At 51.0% G+C, this 12,303-nt stretch overlaps 1 long non-coding RNA gene across 1 annotated transcript; it reads right to left on the bottom strand.

Moving 5' to 3' along the window:
• Window positions 1–3: 3 nt before the first annotated feature.
• On the bottom strand, window positions 4–4,446 carry LOC110340398. The gene is made up of 3 exons (XR_002382196.2): window positions 4,209–4,446; window positions 3,446–3,540; window positions 4–1,372 (listed from the first exon to the last, which is right to left on the bottom strand). It is a non-coding gene; the product is annotated as an uncharacterized LOC110340398 (long non-coding RNA).
• Window positions 4,447–12,303: the final 7,857 nt, after the last annotated feature.

The raw sequence follows: 12,303 nt of genomic DNA, 5'->3' as shown, positions 1-12,303 counted from the left end.
TGGTTGGTTTCATTTGGCTTTATTTGGCTGAAGGATATCTTTAGAATGCCTTTCTCATCTGAGGACTTCACTCATCCTCTCAGGATTGCGTGCCTGCAGGCTAAGAAGCTATGTCTGCTCTGGAACAAAGCTGGGCTCTGTCCACTGTGGTCACTGGGTCCCACACCCTCCCCTGTGCTGGGCAGAGGGTTCCACTTTCAGGGCTTCCTGTCCACCTCTGCCCTCAGGTGCCCTGAGGGTTCCCATGCCCTCAGCTCCCGAGACATGCTGTGTCCAGGGCTGGCTTTGTCTCACAGGACTGAGGCACTGTGCTCTCAGCTTTGTGCCGTCTGACCCCGGCTCTGGTACCACTATTCCATGTGTTCATGGGGGAACTATGTTCTTTCAATGCCCAGGCTTCCTTTGCTGTGTGATTGCTTGGGGCCCGCTGGAAGAGTCTGGGAGTCTTTGAATTTCTGGAGAAGCCCAATGTTAACACCAGAAAAACCTCTCAGCAGCTAGACAGAGCAGTGTCAAGGCCAGGAAGGCAAGTGGCCTATGCTGGGTTAGAGCCGTCTCCACCCTTGGTCTCTCCTTTCCTGAGGCTAGATCAGACAGACACTCACATAATCCTTCATACCTTGTCCCCTCCTAGAACTCAGTCCCAGGCTTAATTAACTAAAGCAGCTGCCTGGATGAGACCAGCTGGAGTCAGGACCTCAGAGTCAGTGCCCTTGGGTATCAGCAGGCTTCTTGGGGCTTCTGGCTCTCCCACCAGACTCTGATGCTCTGGTGCTGACAAGTGTGACAGAGAGACCACCCAGAGAGTGTCATCCACTGACTTCAGAGGGGAAACAGTTCCATTCTTAGCACTGGGCTCCTCTTGTCACACCAGGTTCAGCATAAGTGCCAACTCCTGGGAGAGGCCTGCTCCACGTGCTCAGCTCTCTTGCAGAAATTCACTGTCGTGCCCAGCTCAGGTCCATGGGCCTAGTGTGTAGTGGTCTCTTACAGTTTAAGCAACTAGAGCAATTGAAGGGACAGTCATAAGGATAAGGATGGCTTCCTAATAGGATTGTCTAACCACCATGGGCAGTCCTATAGTGATATGTAAGTCCACCCCAGTCCTTCCGTGCCACATGGACTAGGGACTCGGACAGGTCACAAGAGTGTCAGACAAAATCTACCATGTGCCAGAGTCAGCTACCGCGTCGAGTGGTGGCTCAGTCGGAGCTGTCGCAGCGTAGGTGCTGGGCCAGTGCACCTGCAGTTTCATCTAAGGGTCCAGACGCAGGGCAGCGGCTTCTAAGCTGAAGCCCAGATGGACGCATTTGGCCTGGCTCCCAAATCTTTCCTGTGACACAGGAATCTCACGATTCCTCCTTCTGGGCCCCTATTTAGAAACCAAACAAGAACACATCATTGCCAGTCCGCCGCCCCCCCCCCAGACACAGCATGAGCATGGGCTTTGTTCCCACGCAAAGGTGACGCCAGCTCGGAGTACAGACTAGCTCTTGACATTTCCACAAGCCTGGAGGGTCTCACCGAGGACAGACTGCCTGGTCAGTGGGACCATTGACCCCACTGGCTGGGTCCATTTCTGCCCGTGGGAACTGCCTGAGCTAGCTTTCTCTCTTACTGTCTCAGTCTGGGGGGGCCTGGAACAGGAATGGGACTCACAACCTGTGTCTGTTCCCCCTACCTGCCATGATGATGCTCCTGCACGTGTCACTCTGTGGTCCAAATAGTGCTGAGCTCAAGAACCTTCCATGGCTCCATCCCCCTGCCTCTCAGCACCTGCTATGTGAGTGATTTGTCAGCCTGCTGGTCCCCTGAGTCCTGAGTTCTGCTCCACACATATCAGTAGCCTAGGACCACCTGAGATGGGGCTGGAAACATGGCTCAGCAGTTAAGAACACTGGCTGCCCTTCTAGAAGACAGGCTCAGGTACCATCACCCACATGGTAGGTCACAGTCATCTGAGCATGCAGTCCCAGGGAACTCAGCACCCTTTCCTGGCCGCCTTGGACTCCAGGCATGCACCTGACATGTAGATGTGCATGCTGACAAAAACACCCATATATACAACTGTTCTTTTGAAAGCCAGGCTTGGTGGAGCATGCCTTTAATACCAGAACTCAGAGGCAATGAATCTCTTAGTTTAAGGCCAGTCTGGTATACATAGTAAGCTTCAAGACACCAAGGGCTACATAGAGAGACCCTGACTCAACACCCCTCCCTCACTCCATGCGCACCAAAAGTCAGTCCTGGGGAGATGGCTCAACATTTAGTGCTCACAGCTCTTGTAGAAGAATCAGTTTTAGTTCCCAGCACCTACATCAAACAGCTCACAACTGCCTGTAACTCCAGCTTTGGAGAATCCAATGCTCTTTCCTGGCTTCTCAAGGCGCTACCCTACCCTGCATATAAATATTTTAAAATAAATATTAAAAAAACAAATGTCTGTTATCCAGGTGTGGTAGCCCATGACTTTAATCCCAGCACTCAGGAGACTGAAGCAAGTGCATCTCTTGAGTTTGAGGCTAGCCTGATCTCCAGTGAGCTCCAGGCCAACCAGGCTACATAGTGAGACCCTGGTTTTCTTTTGTTTTTGATTTGTTTTGTTTTGAGACAGGGTTTCTCTTTGTAGCTTTGGAGCCTGTCCTGGAACTCACTTTGTAGACCAGGTTAGCTTTGAACTCAGAGATCCACCTGCCTCTGCCTCCTCTGCCTCTGCCTCCTGAGTGCTGGGATTAAAGGTGTACTCAACCAAAGCCTGGCTGAGACCCTGTTTTCAAAAAAACAAAAATAAAGTAACAGTGATAGACAAAAGCACGAACTATCCAGAGCCAACCTCCCAAAACGTGGCTACCAGAAATATCTAAAGAAAATTGTCCCACCCTGACCAGTTTTGGGCTTGATGGCAAGTTAGGTGTTTCATCATTTACTCTGATTAGTTTCACATTTGCCTACTGATTTTTGTATATGTGTGGATGTGTTTATGCCACAGCACACATGTGGAGGTCAGAGGTCAGTTCTGTCTTTCTACCATATGGGTCGACAGCAAGCATCCTTCCTACTGAGCCATCTCTCTGACCTTTCAAGACACAAAAGCAAAAAACAAAGATCTCCATGTCAGGTAAATTGACATGGCAGGATGAACACTGTGCTAATCCTATAGGTTAGCAGAACATACTCCACCTCCACCCCCACCCACCTCCGCCTATGAGGGTAGCCCCCGAGGCCCAAGACTAGAGGGCCCCAGTGATCTCAATCAAATCCAGTTGCTGTGTTCCAGATGCATGCTGGGAGCTAACTCAGTCAAAGCTGGCTGAGGGATCTAAAGGTCATTCAGGCTGCTATCAGAAGACTATCTACAGCTGGCTGTGGATTTTGGAAAGCGTTGTCTGGGAGGTGGGGTACGAGCAGGTGCATACCAGCTGGTATTAGCTGGGGAGAGGCTTACACTGTTGGCTCCAGCCTGGCTGTACACAACCAAGTCCTTTGGCAACTAAGAGGGGGTGGCTGTTAAAAATACGGTGTCCTGGCTCCACTTTGAATCTGCAAAGCAAGCACAGAGAGGGGACACCCTGGAGGCCCACAAGACCCAGGCTCATAAGAAGGCTGGTAAGACGGACCTGCCTTCCAATTAGCCATCATGGTTTGGTGCTCAGGATTTCTTCACCTAGATGCCCCTGGGTGATTTCGGATAATGCCCATGAACGTCACTGGTCACCGTCTTATCTCTAAAGGCAAGTTAAAGGCCAGACATAGGTATGGCAATACACCCCAGGCATGTAGCTGAGGTACAAGGATACCAACTTTGAGAACGGCCTAAGTTATATAGTAAAACCCTGAGTGAAATAAAAGTAGGGGCGCAGCTTAGTCAATGTGTATTTGCCTAGCATGCACAAAGTCCCAGGTTCAAACCTCACTCAGCATCTCATGAAACAGCACTGAAGAGGTGGAGCTAGGAAGATCAGAATGTCAAGATTGCCCTTGGCTGTACACCAAATTCAAGGCTAGCCTGGCCTTAAGTAAGAGTAAGTAAATAGGGCCAATGAGATTTGGCTCAGCAGTTACAGGTGGCTGCTGCCAAGTCTGATGACTCACTACACTGATATCTCAGTGTAGTGAGATATTATTTATGATTTATTAAAGCTCGCCTGAGGATTCAGAAAGCAAAAGTCAGCCACAAGGTATAATAGCCAAGTGGTGGTGGTACATACTTTTAATCCCACTGCTTAGGAGGTAGAAGTAGATGGATCTCCGTTAGTTCAAGTCCACTGATCCAGTCCTAAAGAGAAACAGCTCACACAAAAAGGTGATCTCAGCCTTTGGGATCACACGCCCTCAATCCCAGCATTAGGGAGGTATAAAAGACAGGAGCAGGGTCTCAGAGCTGGCATTCAGTCTGAGTCAGTCTCTAGCCACGTTGAGGAGAGCATAGCAGTCTGAATGAATCTGAGGAGCAGTGAAGTCAAGAGCAGTTTGAGGAGCGCCCCTTTGGTCTGAGCTCAGGTAGAGGTAAGAGCTGGCTGGCTGCTTTGTATTTTTGATCTTCAGCTTGAAGCTTGAACCCCAATATCTGTCTCTGGGTCTTTTATTTATCGTGCTACATTTCAAGGTTCTTCAAACAGGAGAGTCTGATGAGAGGGTTGAAGACAGGAAAGAAATGGGGTTACTCGCTTGCTGAATAGTGCCCATTTCTCTGGGCTCTGCAGACTCCTGTGGACTCCAGGCTCTCCCATCAGGGCCTAAAAAGTTCTCATCGGTGTTGGTGCCTAGGGAAGGTGTCGTCCCCCCTGCTCCCACTGAGATCTTAGTAGTCTTCTAGGATTGGTCCTCTGGGTGGGTAGGCAGCATGAGGAGGGAGGGGAGTCTCAGGACAGAACCTTGCAGGGTTCAGAAGCAATGTCTTTGATTATGCGCAGGCTTGGCCCGGCCACTGTAGCCCTCCTTGCAACTCAGGCTAAACTCCTTGGGGAGTGTACACCTGGTTCAGTCCTAGGGAGGTTTTCTTGAAACAGACAGTCTCAGTATGTTATATAAGTTCTGTCTTACACCTCCCAAGAGCTGGAATCATAAGTGTGAAATCCAGCCAGGTGTTGGTGGCGCACACCTTTAATTCCAGCACTCAGGAGACAGAGGCAGGGCAGATCTCTGTGAGTTTGAGGCCAGCCTGGTCTATAGAGCGAGTTCCAGGACAGCCTCTAAAACAATACAGAGAAACCCTGACTCGAAAAAACAAAAAAATTAATAAAATAAGTGTGAAACCCCTGACTTTATTATTTCTCAATGGTTGGCTTGGGACTTACTGTGTAGACCAGGCTGACCTCAGCCTCACAGAGATCAGCCTGCCTCTGCCTCCTGAGTGCTGGGGTAAAGATGTGAGCCACCTTGTAGGGTATTCGTCTTTGCCAACCCCATCCCCATCTTAGGTAGTTCATGTTGGCCTTGAATTCATTATGTAGCCTAGGCTATCCTTAAACTCCTGATCTCTCTCTCTCTCTCCTTCCCTCCCTCCCTCCCTCCTTCCCTCCAGTGTTGTGGTTCCATACCATTGTCACCTACCACCATGTCCAGATTTTTATTTCTTAGTTTTTTATTTTTTAGTTTTTTCGAGACAGGGTTTCTCTGTGGCTTTGGAGGCTGTCCTGGAACTCCCTTGGTAGTCCAGGCTGGTCTCGAACTCACAGAGATCCGCCTGCCTCTGCCTCCCGACAGATTTTTATTTTTATTTGAGACAGTACCACACTGTGTCGAGCCTGGATTTGAGACAGTACCACACTGTGTCGAGCCTGGGCTAGCCTAGAACACTTGGTTGATCCTCCTGCCTCAGCCTCTAAAGTGCTAGGATTACACGTGGATTCTATAATGCCTAGCCCTGGAGAAATGTTTTTAAACTCAAGCCACCCAAAGCCCGGGAGCCTGGTGACTTTGATGAGGATGGGTTGGGGACAGAAGAGACCAACCTTTTCCCTCTGCAACTGCACTGTCCTCAGTCAGCGGAAGGGAAAGTAGCCAGTGTCTGCCGTGTCTAGTAGAGCAGTGACAGGAAGGGCCCTCAGCTGGTGGGGTAGGACTCTCGGCTCTTCTCCACAGAACAGCAAGTGGCCACGTGTCTGATAGAAATGGCTCCTGTGTCTAGAGCTCAAGCCTGGGCCAGCACACTGGCACCCCGTATCCTCAACCATCTGCCCTGTGGGTGTCAGGCTGCTGTCTCTTCATCATCTCTCTCCAGAAGCAGAATGACCACATGCCTTCATCCCCCCCCCCCCCCCCGGAGAAAACAGTCACCTCAAACCTGGAGGTTCAGACCTGGGAATGTTCTGGTTGCTCTCACTTCATTAATGATCAGATCAAGCCACAGCCAGCCCAGGTTCTGGGAGGAACTGTGGGAGGTGTGACCCAGAGGAGGAAGTGATGGTGACTCACTTTGCAGACCCTCTTCTGCTGCTTCTGTGTGGCAGATGTGAGAGCAGGCTCTACCTTGCTGGGTGGGACAGGCAAGTTCAGCTGGCCAGGCCCTGGCCCCCTCCAAGCTTTACTCTTCTCCATGAGCCCAGCCACCCTGCTTACCGTCACCGTTGAAGGGCCCAGTGAGGAATGAGGCCAGGCTTGCTCCTGTTCATAACCTATAGATGAAGTGGGGTTTTTTTTTTTTCCCCTTAAACCACAATTGTTGCTGGGCATGACAGCTCATGCCTGTAATTCCCAGAATTCAAGCTCCAAGGTCATCCTGGACTCCATGGCAATACAGAAACCCTGTCTCAAAACAAAAGTAGAATTGTTTGTGCGTTCTTAAGTCTTTCCAGGTGCCAAACCACACACTGTCACGGCGGCAGGTGGCTATCCAGAAATGCCCAGCAGGCCTATGTCAGCCAGGAATAGGCCAATTGTGTGCCTGTGCCATCAGGCTACACTGGTAGAGACGCTGGGGTGGAAAGGTCTAGAAAACGTATCATAGGGGTGCTGGAGAACCTTGGAGAGAAGGGAAGGACTTCATCAAACCACCAAGAAAAGAACCAAACCTGCTTTAACCAGCCCCAGGCAACTGGTTCTAGAAATTGTAGTGTCCAGAACCACTTCACACACACCATGATAATTAGAGCTGTGTGTGTGTGTGTGTGTGTGTGTGTGTGTGTGTGTTGTTTTCTTTTTTAAGAGAGTGAGCACCACATGACAGAAGATATGGCAATCAAGGCTTTACAGGCTGGGGTCCAAGGAGGAGGGTGACCCCAAAGTCCCCATCAAGTTCACAGGTGTGAGGTTTTCTGAGACAGGGTTTCTCTGTTTTGGAGGCTGTCCTGGAATTCACTCTGTACACCAGGCTGGCCTCGAACTCACAGAGATCCACCTGCCTCTGCCTCCCGAGTGCTGGGATCAAAGGCGTGTGCCACCACCGCCCGGCCAGACTGTGAATGTCTTAAAGGTCATTCTATCAGCCAATCCAGGTAGACAATAGGTTCTGTGGTCTTTTTGTAGCCAGTCTGGGGTTTAATGGATGAATTTTGCTGTGTTTCTAGCTCTACTGTTTATCCTGGCTCCACATACACGACCTGGACCCTTGACCAGGACTGAAGTAGCACTTGGCATATTATATTTCTGCTTGTCAAATAGGCCAGAGAAGTTTCTGAGCCATGCAAGCCACCTCTGAGCCCATCCATGGTTTTCAGACTCAGATAACTAAAGACAGGGTGGATTTTTCTGAGGTTGCTTTCAGGCCCAGCACAATCATCCTCCCTGGAGACACTGGGCTACTGGTGAGGCTCAGCATAGTGGTCAAAAGGATGGACATTGAACATCACTGGCCAGCCCGGCAGCTGAACTGAAAGCAAGTGACCAGACCTCAAGTCAGTGTCCTGGGCCTGTGTCCCCACTCTGAGTCATGGGGCCCCTTCCCTGAAGCAGGCATTAAGGTGCACACAAGAGGGACATAGAGCCAGGAAGTAGTGGCCCAGTGCTTGGGAGGCAGAGGCAGGTGGATCTCTGTGAGTGAGTTTGAGGCCAGTCTGGTCTACCAAGTGAGTTCCAGGACAGCCAGAGCTACAACACAGAGAAACCCAGTCTCAATAAACCAAAACCAGAAAAAAGGGGGGCACATAGGGGCAGAAGAGGGATCCTGGGTGACTCTGTACCACTCCTATCAGGCCCTCTCTGTGGTGACCCGGGAATGCTGTGGTATAGGTTTTTGGGGAGTGCCCAGCACGGGTTTGTGAACTTAATGGTATGACCTGGGCGTGCATTTGTGGTATTTGTGTGTATGAGGTTATGTGACTACGAGGCTGAGTGACAGTGTGGCATTAGTGGGGAGACACCCAGTGGGCACAGCCTGGGACAGGTGGGGACTGTGGGGGTGTCTACAGTTGTATGCACACAGCAGCTGGTGAGCCTGCTTCTCTCCAAGGGTTAGGACAGGAAGCAGATAAGTGGGGACACTGGTGTGACTCAGTCCACTCCCCACAGTCATCTGGCCTCCTTTTGATAAGGCCACCCTTGGGGGCCAGTAGGAGATGTCATGCTGCTCAGCGACTTCCTGAAGACACTCCAGCATCTGGGGCTTTCCCAGAGGTCCTCAACCTGAGTTTCCTTTCCCCATCTCCCGGCTGTGGCTTACAATGCACCGTGAACCTCCTGCCTTTGCTTACGTTGTCCCTCAGCCTCGATGCTGTTCTTTTCCTTCCAGTGCTGTGTTTCCACTCCAAGGCCAGGCTGAGCTGCTGCCCAGCATCCCTTGCTTTTCTGCTTTCCCTGGTCTCTTCTGCTATTGGGAACCCAGGTCTTCCAATTGACAGGAGACTCACTCATCTGTCCCTTGGTAGCCTGGGAGTCCAAGGCTGGCCTGTAGTGTTCTCTCTGGGACTGACCTGGTGGCTAAAGCCCTGACTGTGGATCTGGGACCTGGGCAGGGATTCTGGCTCTGTTACTCAGACACCACGCTAGTCTCTAGTTGCCTCACTGGTTTCCAAATGGGGGTCTTGGGCTGCCCAGGAGTGCACAGGGCTGGGATGCCCTGCTTGGGATTGGAGATATAGCAGGGGCCTGAGTTCTCCGGGGTAAGAAGGATACTGCTATCCTAGATCACATACTGGCAGCATGTAACAACCCTGGCCCACTGGGGGACTTCCCAGCACGGATGCCTCGTTCACCAGGGGACTCTTCTCTGGGTTCTAACCTGCTCCTGGCTCCCTGCAGACCCTTCTGTGGAGAGGCATGCCTCAAAAAGCAGACACACAAGCCGGGGAGGGTGCCTGGGGCTCATGGCCATTTGACAGTGTTTGTGGAATTCCTGTTTGTATATGTGCCAGGCTGTGCTGGGTGCAAGCAAAGTCAGCAAAGATCTCTGCCCTCCCAGCAGGGAGACACACAAGGCCACAGTGAGCACAGTTATGTGCTATGCTTGCAGGTGAAAAGTCTGTGGAGGGGGAGGAGGAGTGGCAGGGGAGGAGGCTGAGGGCAGACAAGGGGCCCAGGGAGGCTATGCTTGGCCAGATGATGGAAACCTGGGGAATGAGCAGAGACTGAATAGGAGCCCTGGGCACCAGAGAGAGGATGCGCCTAGGATGGTCCCTGGGATGCTGAAGAGCCCAGGATTCCTAAATCTGGGTACTGACTCTTAAGAAATTGACAATAGTCTTGAACCCTTCTCCAGGAATATATACACTGAGCATGTCCATGTCCACATACCTATCTTCGTGTGTATGTGTGTGTGTATGTGTGTGTGTGTGTGTGTGTGTGTGTGTGTGTGTGTGTGTGTGCCATGTGCTCATACATGTCTACATACACTTACAAGCATGCATGCTTCTGAGAATTCTGGATTGTTCCTGAACATCTTGTAACAATGATCCATGTGTATCCATTGCCCTGGCTTGACCAGAGTGGAAACTGAGGCTTGCAGAGAGGAGACTTTCTAAATGAAACATGGACTAGCTCTCTGGAAGCCAGGAAGCCCTCAGGGCCTTCAGAGAGATGGTCCAACTGTCGGCAGAAGAATGAGTAGGAAACCCTCACCTCGGCAGGTGAGATGGCCCAGGGAGGGGAATGCAGCTGCCCAGCAGGAGGAGCCAATTCTGGGCTAACAGACCCAGCAATTGTTCCCAGAGCCAAATCAGCTCCAGAAAGAAAGAGGCGGCCCAACTGTAAGGTGACACCACACATCATGCTGGGGGCAGGATAATCTTGTAACTGGGCGTCTCCCAACTCCAGCTCCTACAGCCTCTAAGTCTATCAGCCAGTCCCCAGAGGGGGGGGGGGGCAGGGAGGAGGACCACCTACCAAGCCCCTCCCTGCCCACACACAGGAAGTGACTGGAGGGGGAGCCAGATGCTGCTGCTGTCAGTGGGGTGATGGATGCAAGCATCCTACTCTACAGATGAAGAAACTCACGTGTAGGCCCAGGGTGCACAGTAGGGCGGGACTAGAACCCGAGTTTTAATACGTCCATATTCCCTGCCTCAAGCTGCTTGAGTGGGACTGTCTCGCTGGAGGGAAGAAAGTGAAAGGTGACAGGGGAAGGGGAATGAGAGACTGTTTCTCGTCCTGCCAGCTCCGAGGGAGGTGGGCTCCTCCTCCCACCAGGCCTAGGCTGAGAGGGGGAGGGGCATGTGCTGTCCCTGGCTGGACCAAGCCCTGGTTGATTATGGTCAGGGAAGTCACTTGCCGTCTCTGAAGGGCTGGGGAAATTCGTGCTCACCACACTGTTCCAACAGACTTCGAGAGAAATGCTGAGAAACGGAGGTGGACTTTGGTATGACCCTAACCGAGGCAGCTCCCCCTCCCTCTCAGAGGCCTCCCAAGAAGCTTGGGAATCTGCAAGAGGCAGGAAAACAAAGACTCAAGGGTGGTGGTGGGGGACAAAGAGCAAACAGCAGGTCCCCAGAAGCTTCCAGAAGTGGCCAGCTCTGGGCAGGGCAAGGCACAGCCATCTCGCTCTTGTCACCCATATAACTTCCCCGGGTGGTGCTGGGAGGAGAGCGTGCTTCTCTCTGCACTCTGAGCACTGAAGCGGAAGACAGGCAAATGTGAGTGCTTTGCATTGTATTGAAATCAAAGGCCATGGGAGTTGTATGTGGAATATAGCTTAGTGGTGGGGTGCCTGCCTGGCATATGGGAGGCCCTGGGTTCCATCCACAGAGCCACAATGAATAGACAGACAGACAGGCAGAGGCAGATAAATAGACAACCCAACCAGGACGCCGTGCACTCGGGAGGCAGAGGCAGGTGGATCTTTGAGTTTGAGGCCAGCCTGGTCTACAGAATGAGTTCCAGGATAGCCAGGGCTATACAGAGAAACCCTGTCCCAAAATAAAAATAGATAATCTAAGAAGATGTCATGCTATAGAGGAGGTGTATTAGTTTAAAAATCACAGCAAGAGGCCGGGCGTTGGTGGCGCACGCCTTTAATCCCAGCACTTGGGAGGCAGAGGCAGGTGGATCTCTGTGAGTTCGAGGCCAGCCTGGTCTACAGAGCCGAGTTCCAGGACAGCCTCCAAAACAATACAGAGAAACCCTGTCTCGAAAAACCAAAAAAAAAAAAAAAAAAAAAAAAAAAGAAAGAAAGAAAGAAAGAAAATCACAGCAAGATGCCTTGTATGTAGTACCACAAGAACTGATGGTTAAAGAGAAGTTGCTGCTTTTCCAGAAGATCTGAATTCAATTCCCTGTACCCATATCTGGGCAGCTCATAACTGCCAGTAACTCCAGTTATGGAGGTCTGACACCCTCCTCTTCTGGTCCTGAGGGCACTTGAATACACACACAGAATGCACAGATTCACACATAAAGTAATAAAAAAAAAAGAAATGGTATTGGAGAGATGGCTTAGCAGTTAAGAGCATTTGTTACTTTTTTTTTGAGACAGGGTTTCTCTGTGGCTTTGGAGGCTGTCCTGGAACTTGCTCTTGTAGACCAGGGTGGCCTTGAACTCAGAGATCCACCTGCCTCTGCCTCCTGAGGGCTGGAATGAAAGGTGTGCACCACCACCACCCGGCTCCCATTTGTAATTCTTGCAGAAGACCTGTGTTCAATTCCCAGCACCCACATGGTTAATCACAACCATCCCGAACTCCAATGCCCTTTTCTGACCTCTGAGAAGACTCTACCCCTAAAAGAAAACATTGTATCATAAAGTTGATACAGCAAACCTAGAGGTGGGAGCCATGGGTGGATTTTCTTTTCAATGAAAATTATCACCTGCAAACAACCTTTTGATAATTATCTAGTTTATACTGTGTGCTGCAATCTATTCAATTAAAGTCATCCAGAAGTTAGTGGGACTAGGGATGTAACTCAGGGCAGAACACTTGTCTGCCATGTGTGAAG

The sequence above is a fragment of the Mesocricetus auratus genome, unplaced genomic scaffold, assembly GCF_017639785.1.
Source record: "Mesocricetus auratus isolate SY011 unplaced genomic scaffold, BCM_Maur_2.0 Super-Scaffold_100010, whole genome shotgun sequence".
Lineage (NCBI taxonomy): Eukaryota > Metazoa > Chordata > Mammalia > Rodentia > Cricetidae > Mesocricetus > Mesocricetus auratus.
Note: the sequence above shows the minus strand (reverse complement) of the source record. Positions and strands in the feature narration are given on the sequence as shown.